Source organism: Urocitellus parryii, chromosome 10, assembly GCF_045843805.1.
Source record: "Urocitellus parryii isolate mUroPar1 chromosome 10, mUroPar1.hap1, whole genome shotgun sequence".
In the NCBI taxonomy this organism is placed as follows: Eukaryota; Metazoa; Chordata; class Mammalia; order Rodentia; family Sciuridae; genus Urocitellus; species Urocitellus parryii.
In genome coordinates, this window is record NC_135540.1 from 54,608,569 (window position 1) to 54,629,266 (window position 20,698).

General features: G+C 42.5%; 1 non-coding gene across 1 annotated transcript; it reads right to left on the reverse strand.

Moving 5' to 3' along the window:
• Positions 1 to 20,016: 20,016 nt before the first annotated feature.
• Positions 20,017 to 20,120, reverse strand: LOC113192930 (small nucleolar RNA U13). Its single transcript, XR_003302083.1, has one exon. It is a non-coding gene; the product is annotated as a small nucleolar RNA U13 (small nucleolar RNA).
• Positions 20,121 to 20,698: the final 578 nt, after the last annotated feature.

Below are 20,698 nucleotides of genomic sequence, written 5' to 3' on the forward strand. Positions count from 1 at the left end.
AAAGGAATGCGTTTTCCACACAATAATGTTGAACCTTTGGTTAATTTCAGGAGCAGTTGTTATTTGAAGGAAATTTCTGAGTTGTGACAATATCTTATAGTTGTCAGTTTGGGAAATACCCTTATATGTTCTTTTTTTGTTACAATCATGGTTAATAACCATGGACCAATGATTGTTTACAAAAATTATATCCACTCTAGAAACCCAGAGAGAGATGCCTCTCGGTTTTTTTTTTTTTTTTTTTTTTTTTTTTTTTGGTTAAATGGATCACCCAGCAATCTGTATACGGGGTAAAAGCGGGAGTTCATAACCCACTTGAATCAAACCGTGTAATATGATGTATTAAGAACTATGTAATGTTATGAACGACCAATAAAAAAAAATTCAACTATTCACCCAATTCTATCTTAAAAAAAAAAATGGATCACCCCTAAGCCTGTGCGAATTCTAAAAGGGAAGTACCCTTTCTGGAAATAGAAATTAACAAAAAACATTTCTGTCAAATAAATTCAATAGAGATTTGGCCAATTCCCTCAGATTCCTAGTTAGACCCTCTGAAGCTGCCATCGTTTAGTTTGAAAACTGCTCACCAATGCTCAAGACCCTGAATTCAATCTCCAGGACTGCAAGGCAAAAAAAAAAAAAAAAAAAAAAAAAAAAAAAAAAATCTTGACAGTTTTGAAAACTGCTCAGCAGGTGTATGAATGGTATCCAAGAAAATGTAGATCCTTGACCATTTTTAAGATGGCAACACCCCTTCTAAAAACAGAACTGCTGAGGTCATCAGCGAAACCACACACAGCCACCTTGTGCCCCCAAATCTGGAGAAAAGCGCAGTGCTCAAATGAGTAAAGATCTACTCTTCCAATGTTTATTTTGGTTATTTTTTTTAATCCTTACCTAGAAGCAAATCAACTAACAGGACAAATGGAAAAATGGCTAGTATCATTAGCCTCAAGCCCCTTCCCGTTCACTTAGAGGTGCTACTAAGTGGGATGACTAACATCTCTAGGCAATCCTGTGATGTGTGGAAACCTACCCCATTGACTTAGGCCAGGGCGACACCCTTTGAATCAACCCGGGTTTCCCCAAACCTAGTCACACCATAGTTAGGAAACAGTTTCTGGATCAAGCGGAGGTGCGGGGGTGGTAGATCCCTTTCCAGCCCCACCCTGAAAGTTGCTAGGAGTGACACCTAAGGAACTTTCCCAGTTAGATCCAAGTCACCGCTCCGGGAGGTCTGCGCCGGGCGCTCAACCTCTGCGAACCCAGCCAATCTGCCCGCTGTGCCAAGCCCCTCCTTCCCTGCATCTTTAAGGGCCGGGAGAGGGGAGGGTCCACTGGGATTTTTCTTCTTAAGAAGTCGCACCGGTTTTTCGAGCTCCGCTCTGCGCCAGGAGAGCCACCGCAGCGGGAGCGGGCGCTGCCGCCACCGAGCCGGAGGGTGAGTCAGTGTTTGGAAATGGAGTGGGCGGGCGAGGGTGTGCGAGAATGAATGATGTCAGGAGCGCGCAGGGCGCGGGCCGCGCGCGGCGGGCGGGGAGAGCGGGCCGCGGGGCCGCGGTAAACACCGAGCGCTGCGCCGCGCCGCGCCGCGCCACGGGCTGAACCCGGCGGGGAGACCCCGCCCTCGGAGCGCGCGGAGCCGCCCTCGGCCGCCCGGAGCCCGGCCAGTGGTGCAGCGCCGCCGAGTGCGGCCTCGCGGGTGGCGACCGCGGGAGGAACCGGGAGAGCTCTTTCCCCTGGCGGAGCCGCGGTGCGTGAGGACTAGACCCCGAGCAAACTTTCTGGAGGCTTAGGCCTCGGGGTGGCGGTGCTCGGGACTGGCCGCAGCGGCTGCAGCAGCGGGCTGGGTCCCCTGACAGATCCTCCTCCCGGGAGCAAGTGCCTACAGCCTGGAGTGTCGCGAGCTCCACGGCGAGCGGGTAAGGAGCGCCCGGAGGGGCCGCGGGGAGGATGGGCTGCGGGGCTGCGGGGCTGCGGGGCTGCGCGTCCTGCTAAGCGCGTGGGGAAGGGCGGGGGGGTGGATCTCCAGCCTTAGATGGGGCTCTAATATTCGGCCCCCACCTGCCCCGCCCCAGGGCATCCTTCCTCGGGTTTTCATCGGCCTGAGGAAGGCTGTGTGACTCAGTCTCCTTGCTCTGATATTTCAGCTCATTCATTTGCAGCCCATTTCGGGTAACCAGCTGCTGGCGTTGGAAACACACAGGTTAAACCATAGCTTGTCCAGGGCCACTCCAGAGGTCAGGGCTGAAGTTCGGGTGGTGGAGGAGGGACTTTTTTTTTTTTTTTTTTCCATCTCGAGAGACATTTACTGATGATGTGTGAACGAACACAGCTCTGGGCTGCGAACGCAGAAACCTTTCAACGTTTGGCCATCAGATCTGCACCCCTTGAAGTGAGACTTGGTCTCTTAGGATAGATAGGTGGGACTGGATCCCTAGTCACCATCTGTGGGTACAGATAGCCGGTGAATAGAAACCAACTCAGATTTTGTAATCCTTTATTTTTATTTGGTGCCATTCCTCTCATTTAAGTCTTGCCTCCTCAAAAATGACCTTTAAACCATTTTGACTAAATTTTGAAGAGAATCAGCTGTTTAGTATCATTAGGGCTTGGACGTGGATTTTGAATTGTCCTTAACTTTTCAATTCCGTGGCTTCACTCCTGGTCTCGTCTGTTACCAGTGGGTTCTCAGGTATATGAAGCTCTCTAAACGAGTAAAACGGGATTATAACTACTTCGGATGATTGTGAGGATTCAATCAGGATTAATAATGAGAACAACAATGATGATCAAAGCACATGAGACTTAATCATAATGGCTGGTACAAAGCAGATTCCAACAAACTGTAACTGTTTATATATAAATAAGACCACATTCCAGCTGGTTTAGGTAATGATCAATTAATTTCCACAGATTTTTACACATATATGTAAACCTGGGGGGCTGAGGTTTAGCATGTGAAATCCATTGGCAAGTTCCTTGACGTGGAAAGAGGAAAGTGATATTTTCAGGAAGTCAAACGTTTCAGTGTGGATACCTGAGAAGGTTTTGATTCCCACCTGTGTCATAGGAACTGCCACTCACTGTTTAAACCACATACGTCATGGCAGTGACTGAAAGTGACAAGCCTACAGGAAGAAGGGGTGTGTGGAAAGCTCTACTTTACCCCTTCCCACCCCACACACCTTTTTTTTTTTTTTTTTAAAGAAGCAGAGTAAAATTTCCTTTTTACAAACCTTTCCTGGGTCTGCTGCTGATAGTCTTCTGGGTGAGGTCGTTTCTTTTACTGGTTAATATTTAATTTGGTTTCTTTAGTTTCATTTTTAAGTAAAGCTGGTTGAGTTATGACCTGGAGGGAGCCATTTGGAGACCCTTAGGTTGCTGCTCCTGGGAGGTGCTCTGTTTCACTTTTCCCAGATCCTGGGAAAAGCCCCAGGAAATATTTAGAAGAATCTGAAGCTTTTGCTCAGATCTTAGTGAAAGCATTTATTCTTATTCTATGACAACAACTTTGATGGTATAGAGAGATCATGGACTTGGGAATCGACCAGACCCAAGACTATTTAGGTAGTCATTTATTAACTGCTATTTTAAGGAAGTTACTCAAATTCTCTTGGGTGTTTATGGAACTTTAAATGAAATATAAGGAAAAAATAGAAATAATCTTATGTATATTAAAATAGTGAAGTACAAATGAGAACTTTTTTAAAGTGATACTTTGAGGTAAGATATTTATTATTATTATTACTTATGGGAATTGAACCCAGGGACACTCTACCAATGAGCTACACCTCCCAGTCCCTTTTATTTTGAGACAGGAATTCAGTAAATTGCTGAGGCAGGCCTCAAACTTTTGATCCTCCTCCCAGGTTGCTGAGATTACAGGCATGCACCACCACAACCAGCAAGATATTTCTTTTTTTCTAAATAAAATAAAATAAAAATTACTAAGAATTTTGGAGTTTCAGACTAAATTTCAGACTTTAAGGCTTACTGATCTTTTTTTTATTCACCTATGGTAGAATTGAAGCCTGAATTACTACTATGAGATATTTATTCAAGTCATTTATTTGCTGAACACTTAGTAAGCAACTACTATATGCCAGCCATTTTGCCAGATGCTACTGATGCTAAGAGGAAGGAATCCCTGTTACTGTCCTTTAAACCTGTGGTCCAGTAGAGAGAAACCCCAGACTTTAATTATGAAGAGGGAAAAGGAGTCAAAGAGGAGAGGATTAGGGAATTAGAAGGAAATAAGTGATTAGACTGTAGTAGGCTGCCTCTCACTGATAAGGAGAAATCCAGTGGCTTTCTGAAGGTTCTGGAATTGAGGCTCATAAATCCTTATGAGGCTGAATAATGCAGGTCTGTCTAGCTTTACCATTTAAAAAAACATTAAAGACAAATTACCTCTTAAGTTTAAACCATTTTAAATGGTCCAGAGCAAGTTGTTTAAATGAAATCTGAAGGCTCAGTTTAGCTCTATCAAGACTTGTTTACCGTGAATAAAACACTATGGTAGATCTTTAAGAGGATTACCACTGTGTGCAAATATCCCCATTTATTAGTTTTCCTCATATTATAAGCAATGTGTTACTATGGAAATTTTAACCACCCAGAAAACCACTTTACGTTATTTATTCTCACTGTTTTCCACTCACGCACACACAACATAAAGAGGTAACATATACTGAGTTTACTTTGGGCCAAACGTGTCCCCTGTATTCATGTAACTATAGCATCTCATAATCCCCACTCCAACATTTAGAGATAGGTACTCTTATTACCCCCTTTTTATGAGGGAGAAACTGATTTATGGAAATTCAGTAACTTTTGTGAAGTCTCACAATTAGGAAGTTGTGTTCTGCAAAACTGGGTTTGTTCTTTATGTTTTACTTTCTGCCCCCCCCCCCATATGGACACCACTTAGTCTCTAAAATACTCTTCTATAGCATCGTTTTTATCGTTTTTTCTTTTCTACTACATGGCTGCATGCATCTCAACTAATCCCCTATCGTTGGACACTTAGTTTGTTTCCAGTTGTCATTATTTTAAGCAGCTCTGCTTTAAATATCTTCCTAGCTTTATCTGGAGATCCATGAGTATTTCATTTTTAAAAAAGAATTTTTTCTTCTATAATTTACTTCACTTTTTAAAAAGTGAAATACATTTAATTTGGTTACCTTTTCTTTTTTCACCTCACAGTACTGGGGATTGAACTCAGGAGTGCTCTACCTCTAAGTTATATCCCAGATCTTTATTTTATTTTAAGACAGGGTCTCATTAAGCTTCCTGGGTGGGACATCAACTTGCAATCCTCCTATCTCAGCCTCCCAAGTAGATGGGATTACAGATGTGGGCCAATGAACCAGGTAATTTAGCTGCCTTTTAAAGAACCATGTTCAGAAATACAGAATCTTCTCTCCCCCTGCTTTTATGTATTTTATTATTATTATTATTTTAAAATATGTTCCTGGGGATCAAATCCAGGATCTTGCATATGCTAAACACACACTTTATCTCTGAAGTATATTCCCAGTCCAGGTACCAAGGATTGAATGACAGGGCACTTAACCATAAGCCACACTCCCAGACCTTTTTATGTCTTCTTATTATTTTTTAGTATTTTAGCTATCAATGGATCTTTATTTCATTTATTGATATGTGGTGCTGAGAATCGAACCCAGTGCCTCACACATGCTAGGCAAGCGCTCTGTCACTGAGCCACAACCCCAGCCCTTTATGTTTTGAGACAGGGTCTCCCTAAATTGCTGAGGCTGGCTTTGAACTTGCAATCTCCTGCCTCAGCCTCCTGAGCTATTGGGATTATCCCCGTGTGCCAACATACCCAACCTCCTTTCTTTTTAACTTAAAAGAATTTTAACTTCTGTTTTTCTTTAGTGAGTCTCATAAGATTTCAGCAAGAGGATCAACCTCTGTGGAGCTGCACAGCGGGGTAGTAGCTTGTTATTCAAGGGATTATCTGATGAAAAGGGAACATAGGAGCTCTCTTAAAGTACTGTTTGTGCTTTTGTTATTGGCCTGTGGAGCTAAACTTATTTTTTGAGGTATTATAACACAGTGGAGCAGGGCTAATTTTGCCAGGCAGCTCTTACAAAGAAATTTTACTTCCTTATTACCAGTGAAGTAAAGTATTTCCAGACATTTCATTTAGTAGATTTATCACTAGGTTTAGAATAAGTTGCATCAATATCAAATAAATAGGTCACCTTGAGTCAAAATTTTAATTTTGCCTTGGGTTTATAGTCCCATTTCTAATGCTAGTTAATTTTTTCTTATAATTTTCATAAAGCATGCTTTCATATAAGCAGTGTCACAATTCATCCAGACACTCAGATCAGTTCAATGACTTTGTGATCCAAAGTAACATTTAAAGAAACAGCTAATAAAATTAAGTGTCAAGGGGATCATAGGTTACTTGCTAATTGGTTTGCCCTATTGCCCAACCTTTATATCATTTGGTGTTTTGCTTATAACAACTTGAAATGCAGTCTTATAATTTTCTGTTTTCATTTAAATTGATATAAAGTATGACTTAAAAATTTCAAACCAAACTCAAGTGTTCTTTTGTTTCTTTTTCAAGAAGCATTAATTAGCTGAGCATGATGGCAAACACTTTTAATCCCAGTAATTTGGGAGGCTGAGGCAGGAGGATTCCAAGTGCAAAGCTAGCTTCATCACCTTAGCAAGACCCTGTCTCAAAATTAAAAAAAAAAAAAATTACGGTGTATGTGGGGGTACTAGGGGTATAGCTTGTAGATGAGGGATAAAGCACTGCTGGGTTCCACACTCAGTAACTGCCCCCTCCCCCAAAGCATGGACTCACTAACTGGATTCTTGTATGTATACAATGTTTTTTTAAAAAAGTGAGTCACAGACTAAAATCATTTAAAAGGGAAATGAAAGGCAGGCTCCTTCAGGGCAAGTGGAGAGACTTTTCAGGGTCCTTCAGGTAAGTGCCATTTCCCAGCTGGTGGGCTGTGTTGAAGTTCATGTCTCTGGGTTCCTTTCACCTGTGGATAAAGCACCTGATGTCAGGGCTAGCCTCAGGCAGTAGTGGAAAGGAGTTTAAATACCTGCCCTGAGGGTGTCCAGCTCCAAGGTTACCTGGCCGTACTTGCCTAGGCCCAGAAGGTATTCAGTGAGTATTTGAACAAAGGTGGTTGCTATCCAATTGAATCCCTGGAACCAGAGACATCATGCCCATGGAAAATTGGGATGAGTGCCTACCACAAGAATTTAATCACCTCTTTTCATTAAGATGATTGGAAATTCAAGATATGTAGGAATTAAACTTAAAAAAAGTTTTTCCACCCGTTAGAAGGGACTAATGGGAGGGAGAGCCCTGGAGGTGGGAAGGCAGCTACAGACAGAAAGAAGGGAATATACCAGAGGGTGGTGGTGCCTCCCCCCAATGGAACTGTGGTCCTGGCTGTCTTGTGATCCTGGAGGGCCCAGTTGGGTGGTGGAAGGTGGGTGAGTATACTGCAATGTCACTTCTTCACGCCACCCCACCGAGGTGGCATAAGGATTCTTTTCGTCCCCTGGGGATATTTTTAGTTTAGGTAGTCTGATCGAACATCTTGAGATAATATGAAAGAGTGCGGTTTTATTTAGGGGGAGGGAAAAGGGTCAAAAACCAAGTAAGTGGTTTTAGATCACAGGCCACTTAACCCACTGAGGTTCTTCCGAGAAAGACCTTTATGTTGTAGCCCATCCCCACAGACAAGTGCAGACCTTCAGGAAGACTGTCAGCATTGGCTGATGCAGAGTTCAGCCTTGGAAATGCAGGTCAAACAGCGGAGTTGGCTTCTTGAGTTCCACCATACACAGAATATAAAGGTAGTGGGTAAAATAGTGGTGGTTATATAATGGTAGATCCCATGAGATAGGCACTCCTGTGGATTAGGTGAAACACTGTCTTTGTTTCCAGATAGACCTGCAAAATAGAAATTGTCTCTGCTGTGGAAGTTTAGAAACAATGTAGAAAGGGTGTGCACCCAAGGCTGTAGAGATGGTGGGAAGTAAACAGGGATTCAAAAGTGAGCCCAGCTCTTTGGGATGCCTATGCCCTTCCCAGCATCCTTCCTGGCTGTCTGACATCTCTTTGGAGATATCAGGTTTGGAGGCCTCTATTTTGATAAAGAATTTGATGTCGGTAATTTTTAGTTCTTTGGCCTTTAAGTCATGAAGGAATACATAAGGAGAACTGACAGGTTTTGTGTGGCAGTCTAGGTTTATGATCATCACTAGGTTTATCACTAGGTTCATTTACCTCTTAGGGTGACCATACGAATTGATGTGACTTGGTGGGTATAAAACTTTGAGAGTAATACCTGGCTCAAAGTAAATGTTCAGTGGCTCAGGGTTTTTTGTTTGTTTGTTTTTGTTTGTTTGTTTGTTTTTGCAGTATTGGGGATTGAACCAAGGGGTGCTCGATCACTGAGCAAAATTGTTTATTTTGAGACAGGGGCTTGCTGAGTTGCCCAGTTGGCCTCCAAATTGTGATCCTCCTGCCTCAGCTTCCCAAGTGGCTGGGATTACAGGTTATGCACCACCATACCTGGGCAAAATCAGATGTTTCTCATTAAGGTAACTTGTTTTTTCTGTAATAAATATCCATGTGTTATATCTTGCCTGCGCCGACAGGGTCTGGATCCTATCCCCCCACCAACCCCTTCCCCTTTCCTTTGGGGTTAAAATAAAATGATTAAAGTGAGTTGTACACTGCCATTATATTTTGAGAATGTTCATAAGAAGTATGTAGCATCAGCTGCGAATGCTGAGAAGCTTTGGAAGTGCAGTTATAATATGCCTGCCCTCCTCTCAGCAGATGCCAGGAGGGCTAGTCTAGCACAACTGGTACTGTCCCTTACAGAGTGTTGTACCATGGACACCACTGTCCCAGAAAATGCCGGGGCCATTAAGCATCACAAACCCTACTGTCCTCGCCAGTGCTGTGCGTCTTTCTTTAGGAGGCCCTGAGACGGTTATTTAACACAGCTGCTACTGTCTTCTGGGATTCGCCTCTGCTCAGTGAGTTGTTCGACCAAGTCATTACTACCCCAGTAGTTGCTACCAAACTTCAATAGCAGTAGAGGGCTTTTGTTTTTGTTAAATTAGTATTTTAGAGCACTTCTGGAAGAACATCATTGCACATATTAACCTGTATATAAAATAGGTCCTCTCTGATGGATTAGTTAGGGCTGAGAAGTATGCTCCCTTGGAATAGTTTGTCCCTGCAAGTTATAAGCAGCCAGCAGGGACATTTAAAATTTTTACTCAACAAATACTTTAAGTGCTCATAAGGTGCTAGGGTTTGTCCCGAGTACTTAGAACTCGTCCTCATTTACTCTTAAAACATGAGGGCAGATATGTTCATCCCTGTTTGAAGGATCCCCATTTGAGACAAGAGAGTGGCTAAATCACTTGCTAAAAATCACACAGTACACAATAGAATTAGGTCTTGAGAGCAGGCAGTTGGGGCCGTGGAGTGTAGCTTAGTAGCTGAGTGCTTACTTAGCAACCCCAAGGCCCTGGGTTCAAGCCCCAGCATCACAAAAGAGAGAGAGTGTAATGGGTCCTTTGTAAGGATTACTACATGTGGGAAGAGCCTCCATCAACTTCAACACCCTCTTGCTTGGCAGCACAATTAGCATTCATGTCTGTTATCCAAAGTCATGGCTGCTTGGTAATAGATACAAATTACCAAGCAAGAAAGCAGGCAGTTGGCCAGTGATGTCTAACCTCTGCCTGATGTAGATCTAACAAGTGTCTCAGTTTGGGCCCCACTTGTGCATGCAGTTTGTTTTTGTTTTCGGTACTAGGGATTGAACTCAACACTGAGCCCAATTTTGTATTTTATTTAGAGACAGAGTCTCACTGAGTTGCTTAGCGCCTCACTTTTTGCTGAGGCTGGCTTTAAACTCATAATCCTCCTGCCTCAGCCTCCCAAGCCGCTGGAATTACAGGCACGTGCCACTGTGCCTGGCGCCCATGCAGTTTTATCAAAGGAAAAAATCACACTTGTCCAAACTTGCTGTCAATTCCTTACCATTTACCACATGGGGAGGACTACATCTTGATCATATATTGGAATGTTGTGTTCAAGTGGGTTGTACGCTGCCATTGGATACGAGAATTCAGTAAAAGACTTGGGGGCTTCGTTTCCAGAGTGGTATTGCCAAACATTTCTCTCTCAAAGCTTCTGAGCATTTGGTCAGCCCTGGTGCGAATCCAGGAAGGGAGCAGTGCCCTCTCCCATGTCCAGGATGGGCACGCTCAGCTGAGCAAGAAAAGCAGAAGTCTCAGACCTGCTATTTGACAGAATTTATGTTTTGCTTTTTAGCTTTAGAATTTTTAATTTTTAAAGTAGTTTAAAATCCTTATCAGAAGAAAGGAACTTGTCCACATGAGGTTTCTTTCACTGTTTTCTAACTACTGGTGGGGTGCGGGGTGGGTAGTGGGCAGAACAGTGGCTCACCAGCAACGCTCACATGCTAATCTCAGAACCTGGGACTCTGTCATGTTACATCACAACGAGAAATTGAGATTATCCTAGGTCATTGTTGAGATGGGCAAAAGTACAACATATGTAGTCAAGGGGAAGATAAAGAATGCCCACACACTTCTGCCCTTTTCAATGCTTTATTCACTCAAATCACTCAATACAATTTCACTCTATAGGTTCTTAATCAAGGAATGATAATCCTTAATGCTGGGCACTGCAACAGACATGATCAATTCAAAGCAAACAATTCTAAATTAATTCTAAGCATTGCAAACACGCTTAATCATGACAGACTTATTACAGATATTCCCTCTGCATGCTAAGCTGAAGTGCTAGTTTTAAACTCTTAGGTCTTAAGTCCAGCAGATGTACACTCAGCCTGCAGCGACCAGGTCAGGAACTGATAGAGGCTTCTCCTGGGGTGGAGTTGATGGCCGGATGAGGAGACGGTTGTAAGGAGAAGTCCTTTTCTCACCAGAGTCAAGAGGATGCTGTAAAGTTTGAGAGCCGTGAGGACAACACAGAGGTTCAGGCAGATGAGAAGGGTTGGGATGTCAGTCCAGGTCCTCATCAGGCTCTCAGGCTTTTGTGCCTCAATGTCGGCTGGCTGAATGTCTGTTCATTTGCTCTATCGTTTATGCTAAATTTTGGGGCTTCTGTCCGCCCTTTCAGTCCCTATCAGCTGTTACCAGGTTTCTGAGGGATGTCTGTCGTCCTGAAGTCAGGATATCTGGTCTGGTGGTTTCTGCCTGATCTCTCCCCTCTGCATTTATCAGGGTGAAGGCAAATGACAGAGACTTCCCTCGAGTTTTATCAGGGTTGTGGAGAGTGACTTATTCTATCAGGCTATGCCTGATGACCATGTTGGAAGGCTCCATAGGCGTGCCTGGTGGGGACTGTGGTTTTATTTTAAAATGGAGTTACTTAGGCTAAGGCCCTTCTTAGGGCCATCCTTACAGTCATCTGGGTGGGCCCAGTGTAATCACAACGTAAGTGAAAAAAGGGAAGCAGGTTAGGACACGAGAACTGGCATCCTTAGAAAAACTCCAGTGTCCATTGTTGGCTTTGAAAGAGGAAGGCGAGCCAAGGGCAGTGGCACATGCCTGTACTCCCAGCAACTTGGGAGGATGGGACAGGAGGATTGACAGTTTGAGGCCAGCCTCAGCAACTTAGTGAGGCCCTGTCTCAAGGGGAAAAAAAAAAAAAAAGCTAACGTATTGCTCAGTGATAGAGAACCCCTGGGTTCAATACCCAGTTTAAAAAAAAAAGAGAGAGAGAGAGAGACAAATGAACTTTACTTTTTAAGAAACATAGGTGGAAAATTAGTTGCGTGATTTTGGAAACTCAAAAACTGTAGAGAGATTATTTTCATATTTACAGTTCTTTTAAATGTATTCTTTGTAGATTTTGAGTTACTTTGTTAGACTAGGGGATACACATGTGTGTATGTGTGCATGCGTGCCTGTGTATAGAAGATGGATTGATTATTTCCTCTTATCAAAAGGTTTGGAAAAAACCTGATATAAGTGAAGTCTTGCTGTGTGTTCTAAAATGCTTTTGGAAAAGGTCCTCAGTTCTCTGATATACAAATGTCCTGTGCTCTTGTTAAAGGTACAATGCTCTGTAGGACTGACTCATTTACATGCATTTTATCTTAATTAAGCAACTCCTAGTTAATAATTTGCACTTTCCTTCTAGTTCCTGTATTACCATAGCAAAATATCCAAGATTGTCCATTTATAAAGAGAAAAGGTTTGTTTTGGTTCACAGTTCCAGAGGTTTCATTTCTAATTGGTTGGCCCTATTGCTTTGTGCCTATGACCCACATCATGGTACAAGCATTTGGTGGAATAATAGTACTCACCTCATGGCCAGGATGCAATGGAGAGGAGGGGGTCCAGGGTCTCATAGTCCCCCTTAAGGGAAAGACTCCAATGACCTAAGGACTTCCCACTAAATCCTATGAGCAAAGCTCCTACCACCTCCTAGTGGCACCACTCTGGGACCAAGTCTTTAATACTGAGTGTTTGGGGGAAATGTAACATCTAAACCATAGCATCTTTGTAGCAGAATAAGGATGCCTTCACTATGTAAGTGGCCAAGTAATTAACCTTCACTGAGACCAGAAGGGTATCTGTTCTGTCTCCCATCATTGAGAAATTAATCGATGATGTTCTCTGTTGGATCTTTTGTTAATGTGAACCAGAGCTCCAGAGCTTATTTCTCCTGGGTGAACTAATGAAATACTTTCTGGACTTGCAAACACCAGACTCTGGATCATTGTGCTAACCTGCGCTCAGGAGGTAACCCTCCCCTGAGAACCCAGTGCTGTCCAGTGAAAATAAGATATGAACCACCCATGGTGGTTACATATGTAACTTGAGTTTTCCAACAGCTACATTGCAAAAAGTAAAAAGAAACAGGTGAAATTGATTTAATACATTTAATTTAATACATCAAATTATTATATTTAATGCTATCAATATAAAAATTCTTGAAATTTTTACATTTTTTTCTGCATTTGAAATCTCGTATGTTCTCTACATTTAATAGCACATCTCTTCAGATTGTCTGCATCTCAAGTGCTCAATAGCAACTTTTGACTAGCAGCTATTGTATTGGGCAGTATAGTTCAGACCAATTTATCCCACATGTATCTGAAGAAAATCTGTTAATGGTTGCTATCTTAATCCATTTTGTGTTTCTATAACAAAATACCGGAGGCTGAGTACATTAGGAAGAAAAGAGGCCTATTTAACACACAGCTCTGGAGATTCAAAAGCATAGTGCTAGCATTGGTACCTTATGAGGGCTTCATGCTATATGACAGCATGATGGGTGGTTATCACAGGGCAGGAGCACCTGTGAGAGTGACAAACAGTGCATGCACAAGAGACCAAATGTAGGGTGGCCTCACTTGGCAATCTGCTTTTGCTGTAAGTACTTCAGTCCCAAGAGACCTAACCCACTCCCAAAGATGGCATTGGTTCCTTCTGAAGGCGATGCCCCCTAATTTACCTTCTAGAAGGCCTCGCATCTTAAAGATTCTACCACATTTCAACCCACACCAGGGACAGGCTTCTAGCACATAAAGGTTTGGGGGACCCACTCAAACCATATCCAAACCATAGCAGTTGCTCTTGAATGACTTTGGTGTATTGTAGTTCAAAACCCACGTTCTACCATGGAGCGGCTCAGAGCTGGAGGTAGTGGTGCCCACTTGTCATCCCAGCTGTGGGGAAGACTGAGGCAGGAGAAGTTCAAGTTCAAAGCCAGCCTGGGCAATTTAGCAAGATCCCTGTTTCAAAATAAAAAATAAAAAGTGTGTGGGGAGCCAGGGACAGTGGTGCATGCCTGTAATCCCAGCCGCTTTGGAGGCTGAGGCCATAAAGGGCTGGAGATGTGGCTCAGTGGTTGAGTCCCCCTGAGTTCAAGCCCAGGTACCAAAGGGAAAAAAACCGTGCTGAGGATGTTGCTCAGTGGTCTTACCTAGCATATGTGAGACCCTAGGCTTAATCCCCAGAACTGCAGGGAAAAAATGAAGAAAGGAAGGAAGGAAGGAAGGAAGGGAGGGAGGGAGGGAGGGAGGGAGGGAGGGAGGGAAAAAAAGAAAAACTGGTTCTGGTACCTTTTGCCAGTATGACTGAACTGACCAAAGAGTGCGCTGAGATGTTTCTCTAAGGTTATCAGTTGCTTGAACTTGTGAATTTCAAGGCCAGACATGCCTTGGCCTGTAAACAAAAACCTGGATTATTAGATTTGTGGGTCTAGGAAAGATGACGGCTCCTATGCCTTCGTGTCTGCACCAGTCTCAGCCCTAGGGCTTCACGACATCTACTCCTCTGGCACTTGGTCGTCCACCTGTTATCTACTGCCACCTTCACCCTGCCATTGCCCTGTTTATATGCGACATGACGTTTACTCATTAGTGCTCTTGTTCTGATGTTTATTGTGACAGTTTAGGAATCAAGGCCACTGTAAAACCTGGATCAGAGAAATCATTACTTGATATCAAATATCAGTCTGCCTGGAACAGAAACCATTGGAATGTAAGAAGACACCAGCACAATAGATTCAGAGCAGGGATGGGGCAGGGGGGAAGATGAGGGAGACCATGCAGTTCTGTGTGAGGTTGGGGGTACAAAGAAAGGATTTCATAGCTGACAGTTCTCCAGCCATCAGGTAAGCTGCTGTTCTTCCCAGGTTCTCTGGACAGGTTGCCTTGGATTCCATAAATGTATTGACTTTAGCAGATACTTGTACACAGGTGGCTGAGGTACATCCTTCCTCAGTTCCTAGAGAAATTGATTGGTGCATTCCATACAATGTCGGTTGAGCACATGCTATATACTAGAAATTTTTGATCTGGGGATTCAGCAGTGAAGGACACTCAAGTTTTCTTTAATGGAGATTGTTTGAATGTGTGTGTGAAGAGAGGCAAAGATGCTAAAGAAAGGAAGAATGCCAGGCTGATACGCAAGGAAAACTCATCAATATGTAAATTTAGATTGGGGCTAGTTCCTTGGAGGAAGTAGAGAGAGACTGGGGCTGGCCAACTGTGGCGCAGTTGGGGAGAGAGAAGATTTGCACTGAGATTTTGAAGGATGAGAACACACCATGTGCACCAGAGAAAGAGCTTATTTACACAAGGAGTGGGAAGTCTGGTCTAGCTTCAGCAGATGAGCAGTAGGATAGGTGAGAGATAGATGTGGCTTGGCTAGCAGGTCCAGGGTGGGTAGGGCTTGCATACTTTTTAAGGGATCTAAATCTCATTGCAAATGCCATGAGAAGGCATTATGAAGTGTTATAAGAAGGGCATGATCTAGTTTACATTGTGATAGCAGTCCTCTGGCTGCTGGGCAGAGAGTGGGCTAGAAGTGGGTAGGAGTAAAGACATGAGATCCTTTAAGAAGTCGTAGCAACATTCTGTGATGCAGCTCCAAGTAGGTGGATGACATTAGAGATGGAAGATGGTGGCTAGGTTTGGGAGTTTCAGGGATTTAGGATAGTGTGTATGACATGAGAGAGTAGGAGAAATCAGGCATATTTTCTAGTTTGGGTGAGGGAGAGAGTTGTAAAGAATGGAGTTATGGTTTGGCTGTTGGTTAGTTTGAGTTGCTCTTTAGTCATCCCCATGAAGACATGTCACCTAGCCAGTTGTGATTGTGACTTGCATGTGTGGCTGAGAGCAGGGACAGAACTGTCAACATAGAAATGGTACATCATGAAGTCATGGGACATCTGGAACACCGAGGGAGATTTTGTAGGCAGTGAAGCTTTGAGGAATAGCAAAGTGAATTAAGGGGATGGAGTTGTCAGTGAGTTAGGGGACAGAAGAGCCATGTTCTAGATGCCAAACGAAGAGTCTGGAGTCATCACATCAGTTCTGTTAAGTTCTTAAGGAGTTGAGTATTATTCACACAGTTGATGACAGAAAAACAGCCACAGGGATAGGAAAGATCTTTTAGAACTTGAACATCCTGAGGAGTCAAAAATGCCATTTCGATGGACAGTCTTTCATTTCAAAATATTTATATTCCTTCCAATCCCTTCCCCACCCCCGCCAAAAAAAAAAAAAAAGATGCTGTTCATTTGTAGCCCTGTGAATATCAAGCTGAGACTCAGGCTTGGGAATTTTTTTGAGGTGATTTAACCATTTAACCAACTCAGTGACTTGAGCACCTCTCTGGGTTCCTCTATCACTGTCTTTCTTTCTCTCTTTTTTCTCCTAATACCACTTCTACAAGGAAGCTTGTTAGACAGGTTTTTCCTAACTGATTTCCTAATCCTGTGAAATTTGAATGCCCTTTGAAGAATCACAAACCAAATTTTCACCTTTCAATCACAGTGTTTTCACCCAAAACTCATGTTGAAATTTAATCCCCAGTGCCAGGTTCTTAGAGGTGGGACCAAATGGGATCTTTGAGATGTGATTGGATCATGAGTGTCTGTCCCTTGTGACTCAATTAAATCCTTTTATGGACTGATGGGTTCATTGATGATACAGAGGGTAGCTTTGTTGCAAAAACCTCTCTGGCATGCTTACACCCTTCTTGCCAGTCTGCAGGGAGTCCCCACCAGCAAGAAGCCTTTCACCAGATGTGACCACCTGATCTTGAACTTACCAGCTTTCAAAATCATATGTCAAATAAACTTCTATTCCTTATAAATAACCCAATCTTAAGTATTCTGTATAGCAACAGAAAGCAAAACTAAGATACCCCTATTGAGAATCCATGGTCTATCAAAATGCCCTATTGAGGGCTCATGTGGGGACAGTGAGAAGTGGACTTTCGTAGAGTTTAGCCTAGTGTCCTTGGATCTTTAAATGGATTGTACATTTCCCGACACAGACCAGAACTAGTAGGTACAACATTAATAGAGTCAACTTACTATGGCATTTTTTTTAATTTTCATGAAGCTGGGGAGGGTGGAATGAAAAGGTTGGAAGTTAAGAGCTTGAAAATTCTTAGATGGCCTAGTGAGTCTAACTTCTTTATATGTAGGTGCGAAACCAAGATTATTAGGAAAGGTGGGATTAACTAGTTTTTTTAATCCAGCGTCGTGCTATCTCCAGGGCCATCTTGGTAAGGACCATAGGCAGGAAGATGTGGAATACCAAGAAGAGGAATTCAGGTCTTATTCTGCAGCCCAAGGATTTGGATGTGTGGAAAGTTGTGATTAGTTAGCTTGACAGACTCTTCAGTACTCTAATGGCACAGAGTGGTGGAGATGGTGACAAAAGTGCTACTCACAGGAATGAAGAGGAAGAATCTGATGATCAGTTCTGCATCTCAAAGTTAGCATAGCATTTGTCTCCAAAGATGATGTTAATATGAAGAGAGAAGAAACTTGAACTTAAAATATGGGCAACTAGTAACTTTTTAAGGGAAGCAAATTAAGGTTGGATGGTCATTGGGACTCTTCTGTCATTGAATTGAAATTATACATGTCTAAAAGATATACATTCATGGAGGATAATTCATGTAGTATATATTAGTGGAATGCAGGGAATGTACTTGAAATAAAGTGAAGGAAGCTATATATAGCCCAGGGACCTTTCTCTATCTGTTTCTGTGTGTTAATGCATGTGAGAGAGAAATGTGGATCAACCTAGTTCTAATTGTCCGGGTGGATAGTCATGGAAACTAAGATATATCCACCCATCTTAATGACCTCTTGTCATTTCCAATTGTATCTCCATGATTTTTGAGGGTAGGCTGATTCTACCAAGCAGATCTCAAACTTTTTTAGTTATTACTTTATTATTCCTTCATGGACCACTAGTCATATGTAGATCTTCTTTTTTTCCCACTTTAAGACTCTTTATCCTGTAATGTAATCCAGCCCCACTTTCCTCTCTTTTTAAAAATCTTCCTTTTGGTTGTTTTGGTTTCCTTCTTGAAATGTAAATTGCCTTTAATAGGAGAGTAAAGAGCAGGAAAATTATGAAATTTACACACAGTAGGATGGGGTTGAGAAGTGTTGTTCTGAGTGGTTTCATGGGAAAGAGAAACTGAAGGTAATGGGTAGTACTGGTCCCCGAGTTTCTTTTCTGTTCTCCTTGCCCTGTTTGTACAGGCACTTGAGCTTCGGCCCTGCTTTGCTGTCGTCATTGAAGAAGGCTGAATTTTTTATTTTACATGATGTACTTGAACCTTGCTTTTACTAGAATGCTACTTGTCAAACCATTTTAGGATTGGATACATATTTATTTTTTTTGGGTGATTAATTAGCTGTGTTTGAATTCTAAGAATCCTTTGATCCTTTCAACATGAAACTTGAAGGACATTTTGACAAAATGCTTCTTTAAAAATTATTTGTTCTCAAAAACATTTTTATTCATTCAAATAAGAATTGATTATTTTCTAAAGAGAGTCTGAATGGATTCCTTATCCATATCTAGGAGTTAACAAATACAGCTAGCTGCCTGATGAGCTGGCCTTATTGTTACTTTATAAACCATAGTGTTACTAATAGTTTCCTGACACTGTGTTTGGAAGCAGAAGTAGCAGAGGCAGTGCAATGTCAGCTGTGAATTGCCATGGATGTGCTTGTCAACAAGGAGAAGCAGAGTTAGCTGAGGCTGTCATGGCAACGGGAGATTGGGGTTGGAGTACTAAGGTCAGTCCTCAAGCCATCCTTCATCCTGAGGGTACACTCCCTGGGAAGGCTCAGAGACCTCACATCCTGTGGGTTAGTGCTAAAGAGGAAATTCATCCTGCGTTGCTTGGAATACTGTTTTGTGAAGGGCATTCAGGGAGACCAACCAGGTTCCCTATGTAATTCTAAATTGTAGATATAATTGACAGAAACTCTCAGGAAGTCCTTTGAGATGTTTGTATTTAAAATCACAGTAAAATAATTACGAGGAATTTTGAAAATAGCAGAAAAAAATATCTTTGGGTTTGTGGCTGTTATTTCTGTGGTCCCATTTTTATCTTATTGGCAAGTATGTATCGTGTGAACTATGAAGACACTGTCAGTTTTCAAGAGGTGCTTAAAATACCTCTTAAAAATCATCTTGGATTTGGCCAGGTGGAATGGCCAAAGTGGTTATGTTATTTAAAAAGATTTTTTTCTATGAATGTCTGCTCTTAGCAGGATGCAATTTTATATACTGAAATGATCCAAAGAAATGACACTCCCGTCCATCTCTTCAAATAGCTCCTTTTTAAATGGAACCTAGCTACAGTCAAACAAAGATTAAGTAATTATATTTCTTTCAGTTGCTAATTTGTGTAGCTATTGGTTTTGGTTTCTGATGGAGATTGGACCATCTGTTCTTTCCTCCCCATAGCTGGGGGACAAAGCGAATAAGCAGTTGTGACAGCAATTTTGAGTCTCCTAGAAAAGAGGAAGGGAAGTCTTTCTCCCTGTCCCCTCAAGTCAGGAACAAGCCAGAACTCTTACATGCACTAGCAGCTTTGCTGAGCCAGGAAGGGGAACCCCTCTGGAGAAGTGAGGCAAGAGGCTCCCAGCCAGTGAGCGCCTATTGTGACTCTCTAGGGAATCTGTCCCTGGGGCCACAGGACAAGGCCAGTGATGTTTGTGACAATCTGCAAGGTGCGTAGGAGGTCTAGGTTAGAAGAAACTCCCTTTTCTGAGCTTTTGAGAACAGTCTGGCATTGGTAGTGAAAATAGGAAATGCTCCAAAGAGAGAGTGACTCTCCTGTATTCCAGGAGCCTCTGATCTTGCAGGGAGGAAGGGGAGTGTATATGGTCATTATTTCATTCAGTGTTGTTGCACCCTGTTCTCCTGCATTGCCAACGTAGTCCACAGCCTCCAAGTGAGCATGGTTACAGTGAACCTAATGGGAACCAGCAAGCCAAAATACAAGAAAGCCCTCCTGCAGGAGAGGGTTTACAAGAAAGGAGCCCTGTTTGGTAGCATGATTCCTTGAGGCAAGCAGCTAAGAAACTCTTAAATTAAGGGGTCCTTTAATGTGAATCAAGAATATTCTTGTTTTTTTTTTCCCCATGAGACAAGTAATTACTGAAGTCATAACAAAGTTTAGAGGGAAACATATTTCACACAACAGCATTAAACACCCCATCATCAAACTTATGAACCAAAAAGGATTCCAAGAATGATTTTAAGGGATGTCCTAAAAATGTCATTTTGGAAGCAAAACAAGTCTTCTTGGGTTTGGTTTCAGGAAGGTATAATTTTGCAAGTGCACACTTCGTATTTGTGCTACCCCTCCCCCCATATGTGCTTGTGCTACACGCCGAAAAGAGTTTTCATTTTAGCAGGGCTGCTTAAGAGAGGCCCTGCCATTTTCTTTACTAAGTAGCATCTTAACGAATTTGTGTCCTAGTTGGAATCCTATAGTATGTAGCCTTTTCAGTGTGTGTGTGTGTGTGTGTGTGTGTGTGTGTGTGACCCTGGGGATTGAACCCAGGACCTTGTTCATGCTAGGCAAGTACTCTACCATTGAGCTAAAACCACAACCGATTTTTTCATTTTCTTTTTTTCTTTCCCTTTTTTGTTTTGTTTTGTGGTGATGGACATTGAACCCAGGGTTTTGCCCTTGCTAGGCAAGTGCTCTACCACTGAGTGTCATCACTAGCCCTATTTTTTTTTTTTTAATTTGGATACTTGGTTCAGCCAGCTTGCTCAGGCTGGCCTTGAACCTATGATCCTCTTGCCTCAGCCCC